The sequence below is a fragment of the Oncorhynchus clarkii genome, chromosome 12 (assembly GCF_045791955.1).
Source record: "Oncorhynchus clarkii lewisi isolate Uvic-CL-2024 chromosome 12, UVic_Ocla_1.0, whole genome shotgun sequence".
NCBI lineage: Eukaryota > Metazoa > Chordata > Actinopteri > Salmoniformes > Salmonidae > Oncorhynchus > Oncorhynchus clarkii.
Window position 1 is genome coordinate 101,771,414 of NC_092158.1, and position 20,225 is coordinate 101,791,638.

A 20,225-nucleotide genomic window follows, 5' to 3' on the forward strand; every position below is an offset into this window, starting at 1 on the left:
AGCAACAATAATAATAATAATAATGATAATAATAATAATAAGTCACTGTTTGTTAAGGTAGTTATAGACAGTACAGCAACACAAGGCCATGTCTCACAATTATTTTAAATATAAGATGTCATATACATTAGAGAGGTATATCTATCCTGATAGAGTCATATACATTAGCGAGAGGTATATATATCCTGATAGAGCCATATACATTAGAGAGAGGTATATATATCCTGATATAGTCATATACATTAGAGAGAGGTATATATATCCTGATAGAGTCATATACATTAGAGAGAGGTATATATATCCTGATAGAGTCATATACATTAGAGAGGTATATATATCCTGATATAGTCATATACATTAGAGAGGTATATATATCCTGATAGAGTCATATACATTAGAGAGAGTTATATATATCCTGATAGAGTCATATACATTAGAGAGGTATATATATCCTGATAGAGTCATATACATTAGAGAGGTATATATATCCTGATAGAGTCATATACATTAGAGAGAGGTATATATATCCTGATATAGTCATATACATTAGAGAGAGGTATATATATCTTGATAGAGTCATACACATTAGAGAGGTATATATATCCTGAAATAGTCATATACATTAGAGAGAGGTATATATATCCTGATAGAGCCATATACATTAGAGAGAGGTATATATATCCTGATAGAGTCATATACATTAGAGAGAGGTATATATATCCTGATCGAGTCATATACAGTGCCTTGCGAAAGTATTCGGCCCCCTTGAACTTTGCGACCTTTTGCCACATTTCAGGCTTCAAACATAAAGATATAAAACTGTATTTTTTGGTGAAGAATCAACAACAAGTGGGACACAATCATGAAGTGGAACGACATTTATTGGATATTTCAAACTTTTTTAACAAATCAAAAATTGAAAAATTGGGCGTGCAAAATTATTATTATCATATGAAATGTAGAGGATCACTACACTATAGAGGAACTATGATATAATTACATTATCATATGAAATGTAGAGGATCACTACACTATAGAGGAACTATGATACAATTACATTATTATATGAAATGTAGAGGATCACTACACTATAGAGGAACTATGATACAATTACATTATCATATGAAATGTTAAATGTAGAACTATAATATATGAATGTTGATATATTGAATTTGACTTGACCACGTCCAGTCAGCTCCATGTTGTGTGATTAAACTGACACCAACCTGTCTCAGTAGAAGTAGACTGTTAGGAGTGTTATACTGTCATTCACTATACTAACATTACACCATACATTTAATGTCTCTACTGTTAGGAGTGTTATACTGTCATTCACTATACTAACATTACACCATACATTTAATGTCTCTACTGTTAGGAGTGTTATACTGTCATTCTCTATACTAACATTACACCAGACATTTAATGTCTCTACTGTTAGGAGTGTTTTACTTCACTATACTAACATTACACCATACATTTAATGTCTCTACTGTTAGGAGTGTTATAATGTCATTCACTATACTAACATTACACCATACATTTAATGTATCTACTGTTAGGAGTGTTATACTGTCATTCACTATACTAACATTACACCAGACATTTAATGTATCTACTGTTAGGAGTGTTATACTGTCATTCACTATACTAACATTACACCATACATTTAATGTCTCTACACACTTTACAATAATCCCTGGCAGGATTCTCACCTTGTAGCCTGAATTCACAACCAGAACATGTCAAGACATTGAGATATTTTCTGTTGTGTTCTGTATATTCTGATGGATGAGGTCTGAGCTGGAATGTGAAGCTAACTGAATCCGGCTAACTTTAGAAAACCAGTATATCTAGCTAGTATCATAGTTTACCCCTCAGGCTACGTTCAGGTTTCAGCATCAGGCAGGTATCAACATGTCGAGTCGTAGGCAACAACCTGGGTTGTATTCATTAGTTTACTCCACAGCCAACGTTTTTTTTACTCTAAAAACTGTACAACGTGACCTAAACAGTTTATGTTGCCAAATGTTTTGCTACGATGGGAACTAATGAATACACTAGGAGATCACCCTGGTCTATTGACCTATGATACAGTAGGATATCACCCTGGTCTATAGACCTATGATACAGTAGGAGATCACCCTGGTCTATAGACCTATGATACAGTAGGAGATCACCCTGGTCTATAGACCTATGATACAGTAGGAGATCACCCTGGTCTACAGACCTATGATACAGTAGGAGATCACCCTGGTCTATAGACCTATGATACAGTAAGAGATCACCCTGGTCTATAGACCTATGATACAGTAGGAGATGACCCTGGTCTATAGACCTATGATACAGTACACTCTTAGAATAAAGGGTTCCAAACAGGTCCTCCTCAACAACTATATGAATACACATAACAATATCATCAACTATATGAATACACGCAACAATATCATCAACTATATGAATACACATAACAATATCATCAACTATATGAAAACACACAACAATATCATCAACTATATGAATACACATAACAATATCATCAACTATATGAAAACACTCAACAATATCATCAACTATATGAATACACACAACAATATCATCAACTATATGAATACACATAACAATATCATCAACTATATGAATACACATAACAATATGATCAACTATATGAATACACATAACAATCGTCGTCTTACCTTTTATCTCTCAATAGAAACAGAGTCTGAATTATCATCAGGTTGTCAAAAGTTACTTTCATTTGCTCTGCTCATTTACATATCAGGTTCTGCCTGTTCTCTCTCCCACTCCCTCTCTCTTTATAGCTCTTACAATGTGTCTTGGCATACATTCTACAACTGTCTGGAACTCTATTCTTCTGTCTCTCTCCATCACTTTCTCTGTGTCGTCTGTTGCTGTCTCTGTGTCTTGTCTGATGTCTCACCATCATATCCTATTCTGTTGCTGTCTCTGTGTCTTGTCTGGTGTCTCTCTCCATCATATCCTATTCTTCTGTTGCTGTCTCTGTGTCTTGTTTGGTGTCTCTCTCCATCACCAGAAAATGTTGAGGGTTAGGCATACTATAATACAACATGACAACACAACTACATAACACCATTAAATACAGTTGAGGGTTACTACAATACAACATGACAACACAACTACATAACACCATTAAATACAGTTGAGGGTTACTACAATACAACATGACAACATGACAACACAACTACATAACACCATTAAATACAGTTGAGGGTTACTACAATACAACATGACAACATGACAACACAACTACATAACACCATTAAATACAGTTGAGGGTTACTACAATACAACATTCACAACATGACAACACAACTACATAACACCATTAAATACAGTTGAGGGTTACTACAATACAACATGACAACACAACTACATAACACCATTAAATACAGTTGAGGGTTACTACAATACAACATGACAACACAACTACATAACACCATTAAATACAGTTGAGGGTTACTACAATACAACATGACAACACAACTACATAACACCATTAAATACAGTTGAGGGTTACTACAATACAACATGACAACACAACTACATAACACCATTAAATACAGTTGAGGGTTACTACAATACAACATGACAACACAACTACATAACACCATTAAATACAGTTGAGGGTTACTACAATACAACATGACAACACAACTACACAACACCATTAAATACAGTTGAGGGTTACTACAATACAACATGACAACACAACTACATAACACCATTAAATACAGTTGAGGGTTACTACAATACAACATGACAACACAACTACATAACACCATTAAATACAGTTGAGGGTTACTACAATACAACATGACAACACAACTACATAACACCATTAAATACAGTTGAGGGTTACTACAATACAACATGACAACACAACTACATAACACCATTAAATACAGTTGAGGGTTACTACAATACAACATGACAACACAACTACATAACACCATTAAATACAGTTGAGGGTTACTACAATACAACATGACAACACAACTACATAACACCATTAAATACAGTTGAGGGTTACTACAATACAACATGACAACACAACTACATAACAGCATTAAATACAGTTGAGGGTTACTACAATACAACATGACAACACAACTACATAACATCATTAAATACAGTTGAGGGTTACTACAATACAACATGACAACATGACAACACAACTACATAACACCATTAAATACAGTTGAGGGTTTACTACAATACAACATGACAACACAACTACATAACACCATTAAATACAGTTGAGGGTTACTACAATACAACATGACAACACAACTACATAACACCATTAAATACAGTTGAGGGTTACTACAATACAACATGACAACACAACTACATAACACCATTAAATACAGTTGAGGGTTACTACAATACAACATGACAACACAACTACATAACACCATTAAATACAGTTGAGGGTTACTACAATACAACATGACAACACAACTACATAACACCATTAAATACAGTTGAGGGTTACTACAATACAACATGACAACACAACTACATAACACCATTAAATACAGTTGAGGGTTACTACAATACAACATGACAACACAACTACATAACACCATTAAATACAGTTGAGGGTTACTACAATACAACATGACAACACAACTACATAACACCATTAAATACAGTTGAGGGTTACTACAATACAACATGACAACATGACAACACAACTACATAACACCATTAAATACAGTTGAGGGTTACTACAATACAACATGACAACACAACTACATAACACCATTAAATACAGTTGAGGGTTACTACAATACAACATGACAACACAACTACATAACACCATTAAATACAGTTGAGGGTTACTACAATACAACATGACAACACAACTACATAACACCATTAAATACAGTTGAGGGTTACTACAATACAACATGACAACACAACTACATAACACCATTAAATACAGTTGAGGGTTACTACAATACAACATGACAACATGACAACACAACTACATAACACCATTAAATACAGTTGAGGGTTACTACAATACAACATGACAACACAACTACATAACACCATTAAATACAGTTGAGGGTTACTACAATACAACATGACAACATGACAACACAACTACATAACACCATTAAATACAGTTGAGGGTTACTACAATACAACATGACAACATGACAACACAACTACATAACACCATTAAATACAGTTGAGGGTTACTACAATACAACATGACAACACAACTACATAACACCATTAAATACAGTTGAGGGTTACTACAATACAACATGACAACACAACTACATAACACCATTAAATACAGTTGAGGGTTACTACAATACAACATGACAACACAACTACATAACACCATTAAATACAGTTGAGGGTTACTACAATACAACATGACAACACAACTACATAACACCATTAAATGCAGTTGGAATGTAGTTAGAACTCAAAGTGTTTCCATCAAACAGAAAAACAACAATACATCTGGATCAACACATTTAGATTTCTAGATGCTGCACTTTGCTGTTTCATTACCCAGACAGCTGTTTAAGGTCATACCAAGGCAGAGTGTAGAATCAGTACTTAGGGGTCAAAGGTCAGATCAGTGGTCACGGTTAATATGCATGGAAAAACAAACAAACTTTTTCTCCGATTCACTGTTTGTGTAGATGCTCTTTGTCTCTGTAGGACAGTAGTTCAGGTGGCTGTTTGTGTAGATGATGTTTGTCTTTGTAGGACAGTAGTTCAGGTGGCTGTTTGTCTCTGTAGGACAGTAGTTCAGGTGGCTGTTTGTGTAGATGATGTTTGTCTTTGTAGGACAGTAGTTCAGGTGGCTGTTTGTCTTTGTAGGACAGTAGTTCAGGTGGCTGTTTGTCTCTGTAGGACAGTAGTTCAGGTGGCTGTTTGTCTTTGTAGGACAGTAGTTCAGGTGGTTGTTTGTCTCTGTAGGACAGTAGTTCAGATGGCTGTTTGTTTAGATGATGTTTGTCGTTGTAGGACAGTAGTTCAGGTGGCTGATTGTCTTTGTAGGACAGTAGTTCAGGTGGTTGTTTGTCTCTGTAGGACAGTAGTTCAGATGGCTGTTTGTCTTTGTAGGACAGTAGTTCAGGTGGCTGTTTGTCTTTGTAGGACAGTAGTTCAGGTGGCTGTTTGTCTCTGTAGGACAGTAGTTCAGGTGGCTGTTTGTCTTTGTAGGACAGTAGTTCAGGAGGTTGTTTGTCTCTGTAGGACAGTAGTTCAGATGGCTGTTTGTCTTTGTAGGACAGTAGTTCAGGTGGCTGTTTGTGTAGATGCTGTTTGTCTTTGTAGGACAGTAGTTCAGGTGGCTGTTTGTCTTTGTAGGACAGTAGTTCAGGTGGCTGTTTGTCTCTGTAGGACAGTAGTTCAGGTGGCTGTTTGTTTTTGTAGGACAGTAGTTCAGGTGGCTGTTTGTCTCTGTAGGACAGTAGTTCAGGTGGCTGTTTGTTTTTGTAGGACAGTAGTTCAGGTGGCTGTTTGTCTTTGTAGGACAGTAGTTCAGGTGGCTGTTTGTGTAGATGCTGTTTGTCTTTGTAGGACAGTAGTTCAGGTGGCTGTTTGTCTCTGTAGGACAGTAGTTCAGGTGGCTGTTTGTGTAGATGCTGTTTGTCTTTGTAGGACAGTAGTTCAGGTGGCTGTTTGTCTTTGTAGGACAGTAGTTCAGGTGACTGTTTGTCTTTGTAGGACAGTAGTTCAGGTGTCTGTTTGTCTTTGTAGGACAGTAGTTCAGGTGGCTGTTTGTCTTTGTAGGACAGTAGTTCAGGTGTCTGTTTGTCTTTGTAGGACATTAGTTCAGGTGGCTGTTTGTCTTTGTAGGACAGTAGTTCAGGTGGCTGTTTGTCTCTGTAGGACAGTAGTTCAGGTGGCTGTTTGTCTTTGTAGGACAGTAGTTCAGGTGGCTGTTTGTGTAGATGCTGTTTGTCTTTGTAGGACAGTAGTTCAGGTGGCTGTTTGTGTAGATGCTGTTTGTCTTTGTAGGACAGTAGTTCAGGTGGCTGTTTGTGTAGATGCTGTTTGTCTTTGTAGGACAGTAGTTCAGTTGGCTGTTTGTGTAGATGCTGTTTGTCTTTGTAGGACAGTAGTTCAGGTGGCTGTTTGTCTCTGTAGGACAGTAGTTCAGGTGGCTGTTTGTCTTTGTAGGACAGTAGTTCAGGTGGCTGTTTGTGTAGATGCTGTTTGTCTTTGTAGGACAGTAGTTCAGGTGGCTGTTTGTCTTTGTAGGACAGTAGTTCAGGTGGCTGTTTGTGTAGATGCTGTTTGTCTTTGTAGGGCAGTAGTTCAGGTGGCTGTTTGTCTCTGTAGGACAGTAGTTCAGGTGGCTGATTGTATAGATGCTGTTTGTCTCTGTAGGACAGTAGTTCAGGTGGCTGTTGGTGTAGATGCTGTTTGTCTTTGTAGGACAGTAGTTCAGGTGGCTGTTTGTCTTTGTAGGACAGTAGTTCAGGTGGCTGATTGTCTCTGTAGGACAGTAGTTCAGGTGGCTGATTGTATAGATGCTGTTTGTCTCTGTAGGACAGTAGTTCAGATGGCTGTTTGTCTTTGTAGGACAGTAGTTCAGGTGGCTGATTGTCTCTGTAGGACAGTAGTTCAGGTGGCTGATTGTATAGATGCTGTTTGTCTCTGTAGGACAGTAGTTCAGGTGGCTGTTTGTCTTTGTAGGACAGTAGTTCAGGTGGCTGTTTGTCTCTGTAGGACAGTAGTTCAGGTGGCTGATTGTATAGATGCTCTTGTTCTTTGTAGGACAGTAGTTCAGGTGGCTGTTTGTCTTTGTAGGACAGTAGTTCAGGTGGCTGTTTGTCTTTGTAGGACAGTAGTTCAGGTGGCTGTTTGTCTCTGTAGGACAGTAGTTCAGGTGGCTGTTTGTCTCTGTAGGACAGTAGTTCAGGTGGCTGTTTGTCTTTGTAGGACAGTAGTTCAGGTGGCTGTTTGTCTCTGTAGGACAGTAGTTCAGGTGGCTGTTTGTCTCTGTAGGACAGTAGTTCAGGTGGCTGTTTGTCTCTGTAGGACAGTAGTTCAGGTGGCTGTTTGTCTCTGTAGGACAGTAGTTCAGGTGGCTGATTGTATAGATGCTCTTGTTCTTTGTAGGACAGTAGTTCAGGTGGCTGTTTGTGTAGATGCTGTTTGTCTCTGTAGGACAGTAGTTCAGGTGACTGATTGTCTTTGTAGGACAGTAGTTCAGGTGGCTGTTTGTCTCTGTAGGACAGTAGTTCAGGTGGCTGTTTGTCTCTGTAGGACAGTAGTTCAGGTGGCTGTTTGTCTTTGTAGGACAGTAGTTCAGGTGGCTGTTTGTCTCTGTAGGACAGTAGTTCAGGTGGCTGATTGTATAGATGCTCTTGTTCTTTGTAGGACAGTAGTTCAGGTGGCTGTTTGTGTAGATGCTGTTTGTCTCTGTAGGACAGTAGTTCTGGTGGCTGATTGTGTAGATGCTGTTTGTCTTTGTAGGACAGTAGTTCAGGTGGCTGTTTGTGTAGATGCTGTTTGTCTCTGTAGGACAGTAGTTCAGGTGGCTGATTGTGTAGATGCTGTTTGTCTTTGTAGGACAGTAGTTCAGGTGGCTGTTTGTCTTTGAAGGACAGTAGTTCAGGTGGCTGTTTGTGTAGGTGCTGTTTGTCTTTGTAGGACAGTAGTTCAGGTGGCTGTTTGTGTAGATGCTGTTTGTCTTTTTAGGACAGTAGTTCAGATGGCTTCCCTTGCAGTTTAGTCTACCTCCTGTCTTTCCTATCGTCATGGTTACACCTTCCTGAAAACATTGACTCCATTCTTTGCTGAAACCTGTTCTGCCAGTTCATGTCCTTCAAGACTAGAATGTTCCAATGTGGTTAGCCAATGAGATGACAAGATAGTTCACACATTCCTCATCCAGGGTTACTGTCAAACAGATATGTGACATTTCTGGTTGGTCAATAACATGAGGATGTTTTTCTGCAGTGAGAATGTAATGCAAGTCAAGGTGTCATTGGATGAATGTCAACAAGGTTTATAACCAACATTGTTAAACTAAATGTTGTAATTGAGAAAGAATTGTAATGTTTTATTGTCACATGCAGTGAAAAGTGTTGTTTTACAGGGTCAACCATAGTAGTACAGTTCTCCGATAGCAAGATAGGGTTAAGGGCCTTGCTTAACGGCACATAGACAGATTTTCACTTTGACAGCTTGGGTATTCGAACCAGTGACCTTTCGGTTACTGGCCCAACCCTCTAATCGCAAGCAATCTGACCACACTATACCGGTTCATATTTGTCCCCACCAGTTTGATAATTAGAATGTGATAAAAAAGGAAGCAACGGTGTGCTTTAGGACCATGTGGACACCTCCTAGTGGTGGGGTTGTTAGGAGTGTTTATCAGACCATGTGGACACCTCCTAGTGGTGGGTAGTTAGGAGTGTTTATCAGACCATGTGGACACCTCCTAGTGGTGGGGTTGTTAGGAGTGTTTATCAGACCATGTGGACACCTCCTAGTGGTCTGGTTGTTAGGAGTGTTAACCAGACCATGTGGACACCTCCTAGTGGTGGGGTTGTTAGGAGTGTTTATCAGACCATGTGGACACCTCCTAGTGGTCGGGTCATTAGGCGTTTTAATCAGACCATGTGGACACCTCCTAGTGGTCTGGTTGTTAGGAGTGTTTATCAGACCATGTGGACACCTCCTAGTGGTGGGGTTGTTAGGAGTGTTTATCAGACCATGTGGGCACCTCCTAGTGGTGGGGTTGTTAGGAGTGTTAATCAGACCATGTGGACACCTCCTAGTGGTCTGGTTGTTAGGAGTGTTTATCAGACCATGTGGACACCTCCTAGTGGTGGGGTTGTTAGGAGTGTTTATCAGACCATGTGGACACCTCCTAGTGATGGGATTGTTAGGAGTGTTAATCAGACCATGTGGACACCTCCTAGTGGTCTGGTTGTTAGGAGTGTTTATCAGACCGTGTGGACACCTCCTAGTGGTGGGGTTGTTAGGAGAGTTTATCAGACCATGTGGATACCTCCTATCAGTCACAGTCTGGGAGTGAGATCTGCTAACATCAGAGGTAGCTAACTAGGTATGTTGACTATCAGTCACAGTCTGGGAGTGAGACCTGCTCACATCAGAGGTAGATACCTAGGTATGTTGACTATCAGTCACAGTCTGGGAGTGAGATCTGCTCACATCAGCGGGTAGATAACTAGGTATGTTGACTATCAGTCACAGTCTGGGAGTGAGATCTGCTCACATCAGAGGTAGATAACTAGGTATGTTGACTATCAGTCACAGTCTGGGAGTGAGATCTGCGCACATCAGAGGTAGATAACTAGGTATGTTGACCATCAGTCACAGTCTGGGAGTGAGATCTGCTCACATCAGAGGTAGATAACTAGGTATGTTGACTATCAGTCACAGTCTGGGAGTGAGATCTGCTCACATCAGAGGTAGATAACTAGGTATGTTGACTATCAGTCACAGTCTGGGAGTGAGATCTGCTCACATCAGAGGTAGATAACTAGGTATGTTGACTATCAGTCACAGTCTGGGAGTGAGATCTACTCACATCAGAGGTAGATAACTAGGTATGTTGACTATCAGTCACAGTCTGGGAGTGAGATCTACTAACATCAGAGGTAGATAACTAGGTATGTTGACTATCAGTCACAGTCTGGGAGTGAGATCTGCTCACATCAGAGGTAGATAACTAGGTATGTTGACTATCAGTCACAGTCTGGGAGTGAGATCTGCTCACATCAGAGGTAGATAACTAGGTATGTTGACTATCAGTCACAGTCTGGGAGTGAGATCTGCTCACATCAGAGGTAGATAACTAGGTATGTTGACTATCAGTCACAGTCTGGGAGTGAGATTTACTCACATCAGAGGTAGATAACTAGGTATGTTGACTATCAGTCACAGTCTGGGAGTGAGATCTGCTCACATCAGAGGTAGATAACTAGGTACGTTGAGTATCAGTCACAGTCTGGGAGTGAGATCTGCTCACATCAGAGGTAGATAACTAGGTACGTTGAGTATCAGTCACAGTCTGACCGTCCTCAAGGAGGAACATCAGCATGTTTCCACTGTCCATACCTGCCTACTCCTTTAACACCAGTGACAACATGATTAATGTTTCCACTGTCCATACCTGCCTACTCCTTTAACACCAGAGACAACATGATTAATGTTTCCACTGTCCATACCTGCCTACTCCTTTAACACCAGAGACAACATGATTAATGTTTCCACTGTCCATACCTGCCTACTCCTTTAACACCAGAGACAACATGATTAATGTTTCCACTGTCCATACCTGCCTACTCCTTTAACACCAGAGACAACATGATTAATGTTCCCACTGTCCATACCTGCCTACTCCTTTAACACCAGAGACAACATGATTAATGTTTCCACTGTCCATACCTGCCTACTCCTTTAACACCAGAGACAACATGATTAATGTTTCCACTGTCCATACCTGCCTACTCCTTTAACACCAGAGACAACATGATTAATGTTTCCACTGTCCATACCTGCCTACTCCTTTAACACCAGAGACAACATGATTAATGTTTCCACTGTCCATACCTGCCTAAACCTTTAACACCAGAGACAACATGATTAATGTTTCCACTGTCCATACCTGCCTACTCCTTTAACACCAGAGACAACATGATTAATGTTTCCACTGTCCATACCTGCCTACTCCTTTAACACCAGAGACAACATGATTAATGTTTCCACTGTCCATACCTGCCTACTCCTTTAACACCAGAGACAACATGATTAATGTTTCCACTGTCCATACCTGCCTACTCCTTGAACACCAGAGACAACATGATTAACTTGGACTATTACAAGGACCAGGATGAACCAAGCCAGTTTACAGGCAAAGACTTAGAAGGGAGGATTAAAGCTCCCAAACATGTAATTATATCAAGAAGACTTTATAACTGCCCTGATAGGCTCTTTACTGACAACTCTAATAGGACAATTATATCAAGAATCCTTTATAACAGCCCTGATAGGCTCTATTGACAACTCTAATAGGACAATTATATCAGGAAGACTTTATAACTGCCCTGATAGGCTCTTTACTGACAACTCTAATAGGACAATTATATCAAGAAGACTTTATAACTGCCCTGATAGGCTCTTTATTGACAACTCTAACAGGACAATTATATCAAGAAGGCTTTATAACTGTCCTGATAGGCTCTTTATTGACAACTCTAACAGGACAATTATATCAAGAATACTTTATAACTGCCCTGATAGGCTCTTTATTGACAACTCTAACAGGACAATTATATCAAGAAGGCTTTATAACTGTCCTGATAGGCTCTTTATTGACAACTCTAACAGGACAATTATATCAAGAAGCCTTTATAACTGCCCTGATAGGCTCTTTATTGACAACTCTAATAGGACAATTATATCAAGAAGACTTTATAACTGCCCTGATAGGCTCTTTATTGACAACTCTAATAGGACAATTATATCAAGAAGACTTTATAACTGTCCTGATAGGCTCTTTATTGACAACTCTAACAGGACAATTATATCAAGAAGACTTTATAACTGCTCTGATAGGCTCTTTATTGACAACTCTAATAGGACAATTATATCAAGAAGACTTTATAACTGCCCTGATAGGCTCTTTATTGACAACTCTAATAGGCCAATTATATCAGGAAGACTTTATAACTGCCCTGATAGGCTCTTTACTGACAACTCTAATAGGACAATTATATCAAGAAGACTTTATAACTGCCCTGATTGGCTCTTTATTGACAACTCTAATAGGACAATTATATCAATAAGACTTTATAACTGCCCTGATTGGCTCTTTATTGACAACTCTAATAGGACAATTATATCAAGAAGACTTTATAACTGCCCTGATAGGCTCTTTATTGACAAGTCTAACAGGACAATTATATCAATAAGACTTTATAACTGCCCTGATAGGCTCTTTATTGACAACTCTAATAGGACAATTATATCAAGAAGACTTTATAACTGCCCTGATAGGCTCTTTACCTACAACTCTAACAGGACAATTATATCAAGAAGACTTTATAACTGCCCTGATAGGCTCTTTACCTACAACTCTAACAGGACAATTATATCAAGAAGACTTTATAACTGCCCTGATAGGCTCTTTACTTACAACTCTAACAGGACAATTATATCAAGAAGACATTATAACTGCCCTGATAGGCTCTTCACAACTCTAACAGGACAATTTGGGTCGACATGGAAGAAGAACTCAATGCCCCATTTGGAGCATCATATTATCTGAGTCAACACTTAAATGTGGGACTGCAGAATCCCATAATGTCCCAAACTAAGAAATATGGAGTCAGATAAATAAGAGACAGACATCTTCACCTTTCCTGACAAGCTCTGCTTCGTTATGGAACAACCTTGAATATTAATTAGGAGGAAAGGTGGTTGTCTGGAGAGAGTGGGATAGGTTTTGTTTTAGCCTCAACACTAATACATTTCACTACTGCTTTTAGTGTCAACTTGAATTAGAGTGTGGCTGTGGAAGACTGGCCCTTGATGATGTCAGCAAGTGTCTGAGTTCCAATGATCTCCATGATTCCATCCCATCATTCCAAGGTTCACAGTCTTTCTGAAGAATGCCAACTCTATTCAATTGTCCACTTTGCCACGAGCAAACATTCTCTGTGTCCAGACCACTCACACATATTGTCCTCTACCACCAGCATGAACCACATGTTCTAACTACCTGTGGAGTTAATGGGTGTGGGAAAACAAATAGATGTTTCAGTTTCTATCGGTCACACATCTACCAAAACCACACAGAGCTTTAAAGAGCCAACTTAGATGAGAATTGCCCTCATGATGAATTTGAGACTGGGACTGATCCCATTGAAGATGATATGAGCGATGTAGAGAGTCTGCCAGAGGCTGAATATGTTCAAGACACAGAGATCAACACTGAGCAGCTAATTGAACGTCTCTAAAACAATATCTGTCTTGTTATTTAGTAAACCAGGAAAGAACACAGCATCCCAGCTACGGTACAGAATAGCATTGTTGAGGACCTCAGAACCATGTTGATGCATTATGACACACTACAGTCCCCTCAGGTTTCATCTGACAAATAAACTAATACATGTGGTTGAACAGGACGATCTCAGGGACTTGCTTAACAACTCTGCAGTATTTGAGGAATGCATTAGATGCATAATCTCTGAGTGGATGCTGGAGCATTACTGTGTAAAAGAAGTGGGCGTGGTCAGGACAACTGAAGTACCACTGAGAAACAAAGAGGGTTATAAAACAAGGTGATTTCAATACAGCTACATTTCCCCCAGGCTACATGAATATAAAGAGACATGACACAACACAATCATAATGAATCAGATTACATGGAGAGAAGGGACCTGATCCTAGATCATAATGAATCAGATTACATGGAGAGAAGGACCTGATCCTAGATCATAATGAATCAGATTACATGGAGAGAAGGGACCTGATCCTAGATCATAATGAATCAGATTACATGGAGAGGGGGACCTGATCCTAGATCATAATGAATCAGATTACATGGAGAGGAGGGACCTGATCCTAGATCATAATGACTCAGATTACATGGAGAGAAGGACCTGATCCTAGATCATAATGAATCAGATTACATGGAGAGGGGGGACCTGATCCTAGATCATAATGAATCAGATTACATGGCCCCCAGGCTACATGAATATAAAGAGGCATGAGACAAAACAATCATAATGAATCAGATTACATGGAGAGAAGGGACCTGATCCTAGATCATAATGAATCAGATTACATGGAGAGGGGGGACCTGATCCTAGATCATAATGAATCAGATTACATGGAGAGGGGGGACCTGATCCTAGATCATAATGAATCAGATTACATGGAGAGGGGGACCTGATCCTAGATCATAATGAATCAGATTACATGGAGAGGAGGGACCTGATCCTAGATCATAATGACTCAGATTACATGGAGAGAAGGACCTGATCCTAGATCATAATGAATCAGATTACATGGAGAGGGGGGACCTGATCCTAGATCATAATGAATCAGATTACATGGTCAGGGGGACCTGATCCTAGATCATAATGAATCAGATTACATGGACAGGGGGGACCTGATCCTAGATCATAATGAATCAGATTACATGGACAGGGGGGACCTGATCCTAGATCATAATGAATCAGATTACATGGACAGGGGAGACCTGATCCTAGATCATAATGAATCAGATTACATGGAGAGGGGGGACCTGATCCTAGATCATAATGAATCAGATTACATGGTCAGGGGGACCTGATCCTAGATCATAATGAATCAGATTACATGGAGAGGGGGGACCTGATCCTAGATCATAATGAATCAGATTACATGGAGAGGAGGGATCTGATCCTAGATCATAATGAATCAGATTACATGGACATGGGGGACCTGATCCTAGATCATAATGAATCAGATTACATGGACAGGGGAGACCTGATCCTAGATTAGCACTTCCTGATCTGAGACACTGCCTATATGAATAAGGAATGCTGTTGTAAAGTCTAGTTACAGCAGGTGTTTACTGCCATCTAGTGGAAGATACTAATAAAACACTTTATTATCAGGGTGGGGAGACGGCTGAGTGCAGGATCCATGGTGAGACGACAGAGCAGAAAACACTATATGGAGAGAAGTACAAATAAAGTATTTGTGAACAATAAAGGACAGAGTTAGAGAATAAATACCTGGAATGACATATTATTACTAGTTAGTAGATCTCACAGGGTTCTGTTGTCATTATTTTACCGTACAGCAGTGACGTCAGAAGGGACGTGATTTCCTCATATGAAAGTGAAAGTAAGGGTGTGGTCTACGCCTTTATAAACCAGCTGTTGAAACTGTAGCGCACATTTCTCTGGTTACTGTTATATAAAGTGAAAGTAAGGGTGTGGTCTACGCCTTTATAAACCAGCTGTTGAAACCGTAGCGCACATTTCTCTGGTTACTGTTATATAAAGTAAGGGTGTGGTCTACGCCTTTATAAAACAGCTGTTGAAACTGTAGCGCACATTTCTCTGGTTACTGTTATATAAAGTGGAAGTAAGGGTGTGGTCTACGCCTTTATAAAACAGCTGTTGAAACTGTAGCGCACATTTCTCTGGTTACTGTTATATATAGTGGAAGTAAGGGTGTGGTCTACGCCTTTATAAAACAGCTGTTGAAACTGTAGCGCACATTTCTCTGGTTACTGTTATATAAAGTAAGGGTGTGGTCTACGCCTTTATAAAACAGCTGTTGAAACTGTAGCGCACATTTCTCTGGTTACTGTTATATAAAGTGGAAGTAAGGGTGTGGTCTACGCCTTTATAAACCAGCTGTTGAAACTGTAGCGCACATTTCTCTGGTTACTGTTATATAAAGTAAGGGTGTGGTCTACGCCTTTATAAAACAGCTGTTGAAACCGTAGCGCACATTTCTCTGGTTACTGTTATATAAAGTAAGGGTGTGGTCTACGCCTTTATAAAACAGCTGTTGAAACTGTAGCGCACATTTCTCTGGTTACTGTTATATAAAGTGGAAGTAAGGGTGTGGTCTACGCCTTTATAAAACAGCTGTTGAAACTGTAGCGCACATTTCTCTGGTTACTGTTATATATAGTGGAAGTAAGGGTGTGGTCTACGCCTTTATAAAACAGCTGTTGAAACTGTAGCGCACATTTCTCTGGTTACTGTTATATAAAGTAAGGGTGTGGTCTACGCCTTTATAAAACAGCTGTTGAAACTGTAGCGCACATTTCTCTGGTTACTGTTATATAAAGTGGAAGTAAGGGTGTGGTCTACGCCTTTATAAACCAGCTGTTGAAACTGTAGCGCACATTTCTCTGGTTACTGTTATATAAAGTAAGGGTGTGGTCTACGCCTTTATAAAACAGCTGTTGAAACCGTAGCGCACATTTCTCTGGTTACTGTTATATAAAGTAAGGGTGTGGTCTACGCCTTTATAAAACAGCTGTTGAAACTGTAGCGCACATTTCTCTGGTTACTGTTATATAAAGTAAGGGTGTGGTCTACGCCTTTATAAAACAGCTGTTGAAACTGTAGCGCACATTTCTCTGGTTACTGTTATATATAGTGGAAGTAAGGGTGTGGTCTACGCCTTTATAAAACAGCTGTTGAAACTGTAGCGCACATTTCTCTGGTTACTGTTATATAAAGTGGAAGTAAGGGTGTGGTCTACGCCTTTATAAAACAGCTGTTGAAACTGTAGCGCACATTTCTCTGGTTACTGTTATATAAAGTGGAAGTAAGGGTGTGGTCTACGCCTTTATAAACCAGCTGTTGAAACTGTAGCGCACATTTCTCTGGTTACTGTTATATAAAGTAAGGGTGTGGTCTACGCCTTTATAAAACAGCTGTTGAAACTGTAGCGCACATTTCTCTGGTTACTGTTATATATAGTGAAAGTAAGGGTGTGGTCTACGCCTTTATAAACCAGCTGTTGAAACCGTAGCGCACATTTCTCTGGTTACTGTTATATAAAGTAAGGGTGTGGTCTACGCCTTTATAAAACAGCTGTTGAAACTATAGCGCACATTTCTCTGGTTACTGTTATATATAGTGGAAGTAAGGTTGTGGTCTACGCCTTTATAAACCAGCTGTTGAAACTGTAGCGCACATTTCTCTGGTTACTGTTATATAAAGTGGAAGTAAGGGTGTGGTCTACGCCTTTATAAAACAGCTGTTGAAACTGTAGCGCACATTTCTCTGGTTACTGTTATATATAGTGAAAGTAAGGTTGTGGTCTACGCCTTTATAAACCAGCTGTTGAAACTGTAGCGCACATTTCTCTGCAACATTAGAAGCACGATAAATGTGTTGATTTGAAGGACAGACGGACAGACTCTGGTAAGTCTTGGCTACATATAACTATTCTAAAGTTAGGTCGTAGTCAGACATTGAATAGACAGAGTAGATTTGAGATATGATTCTTTATCATGCTGAACAACCTGGACCCGGTTTCCACGATGGAATTTAGGCGTAACGTTGGGAACGCATGATAAGAGGGTAAACGATAATTAACAGAATACAAATTGGAGTTTAGCTATTTTACAAATAAAATGGTGCGTAAGCTCGTTTACATGGGTTTACCCTCCACTACATCCCCGTTGATGCGGTGTGCAGCGTAGAGTGCATTGTCATTTATTTTTATTTCACTTATATTTAACTAGGTCAGTCAGAACAAATTCTTATTAACATTGACGACCTACCCCGGCCAAACCTTGACGACGCTGGGCCAATCGTGCGTCACCCTATGGGACTCCCAATCATGCAGCCTGGATTCTAACCAGGTCCTGCAGTGACGCAGGAGGCCGGACTCTGCACCACTCGGGAGGAGTGAGCTGAAACAGAAAGTCAAGTTGTTGTTTTGTACAGGATCCATGGTGAGACAACAGAGCAGAAAACACTACATGGAGATGACTGACAAATAGGTAAGTATTTCTGAACAATAATCTATTCTAATGGACAGAATAAGATAATTAATACCTGGAATGAGATATTACTAGTTAGTAGAACTGCTACTTGAGCTGAGTTGCTGACAGACAGCAGTTTTCAAAGTGTAAACTAATCAGTAGTCCGACATGTTATCAGTAACACGTCTGGTAAAGATGGTGGAGGAGCTTTTCAATTATATGATTTTATGTTTCTCAGGTTTCTCCATCCTTTTGTTCTTACCAGCACTGACACACCTGATTCAACTAATCATCACATATTTTAAGACAGTTTAATATTTGAGGCATACAAATGAACATTCTCAAATTAAAACCTTTTGGATTTGGTAGACCTGTTAACAATTATTAAAGGGCTACAGTAATTCACATTTTGAAGAGAAAAAAACACAACTTAACCTGGTTTCTAGTAAATTATAAGTTTAGCTAAAATAATGTAAGAGAGATGTCTCGAAGAAGGACTATAAAAAAAATGTAAGCAAGATGTGGCACAATGTCATGATTTACTGCTGTCGCATGAAACTGACTGTTAGCGCCACCCTCTGGTTACTGTTGTTATATGAAACTGACTGTTAGCGCCACCCTCTGGTTACTGTTGTTATATGAAACTGACTGTTAGCGCCACCCTCTGGTTACTGTTGTTATATGAAACGGACTGTTAGCGCCACCCTCTGGTTACTGTTGTTATATGAAACTGAATGTTAGCGCCACCCTCTGGTTACTGTTGTTATATGAAGGGGTGACGCCTTGACTGCAGATGAAACTGACATTAATAAGAAAGTATCTGGACACGGCCATTTTGAGATGACAGAGCAGCTCTTAGTTTAATCTCTATACTGCAACGCAGTTTCACAGTAAAGTGAGTATTTCAGGTTAATAATCTAGAATAAAGTAGAGGGAACATGTGGAATACAGTAAACTAGTGTCTGAGTGCTGCTGAGTCATTCTTCTGTCTTTCAGGTTAATAATCTAGAATAAAGTAGAGGGGACATGTGGAATACAGTAAACTAGTGTCTGAGTGCTGCTGAGTCATTATTCTGTCTTTCAGGTTAATAATCTAGAATAAAGTAGAGGGAACATGTGGAATACAGTAAACTAGTGTCTGAGTGCTGCTGAGTCATTCTTCTGTCTTTCAGGTTAATAATCTAGAATAAAGTAGAGGGGACATGTGGAATACAGTAAACTAGTGTCTGAGTGCTGCTGAGTCATTCTTCTGTCTTTCAGGTTAATAATCTAGAATAAAGTAGAGGGACATGTGGAATACAGTAAACTGGTGTCTGAGTGCTGCTGAGTCATTCCATCCATACTTCTGTCTTTCAGGTTAATAATCTAGAATAAAGTAGAGGGAACATGTGGAATACAGTAAACTAGTGTCTGAGTGCTGCTGAGTCATTCCATCCATACTCTTCTGTCCCCAGGAAATATCAGTTCTTATTTAGTGAAAGCTGAAATAAATAATTCTTTCTACTATTATTCTGACATTTCACATTCTTTAAAATAAAGTGGTGATCCTAACTGACCTAAAACAAGGACTTTTTTTTACGAGGATTAAATTTCATTTATGTGATGCGCAGTGCAGAGAACACTGAAGAGGAGTTGTCATTTAATTACCACAGTGAATTATTGTAATATTTGTTTATGTGTGAATTAACCCCATAAGGGATGGGTTGCCAGG

At 39.4% G+C, this 20,225-nt stretch overlaps 1 protein-coding gene across 1 annotated transcript in view; it reads left to right on the forward strand.

The window, feature by feature from the left end:
* LOC139421752 (NLR family CARD domain-containing protein 3-like) overlaps positions 1 to 20,225 on the forward strand; it is a 1,082,035-nt gene that overhangs the window by 1,037,984 nt on the left and 23,826 nt on the right. The window lies entirely within an intron of this gene.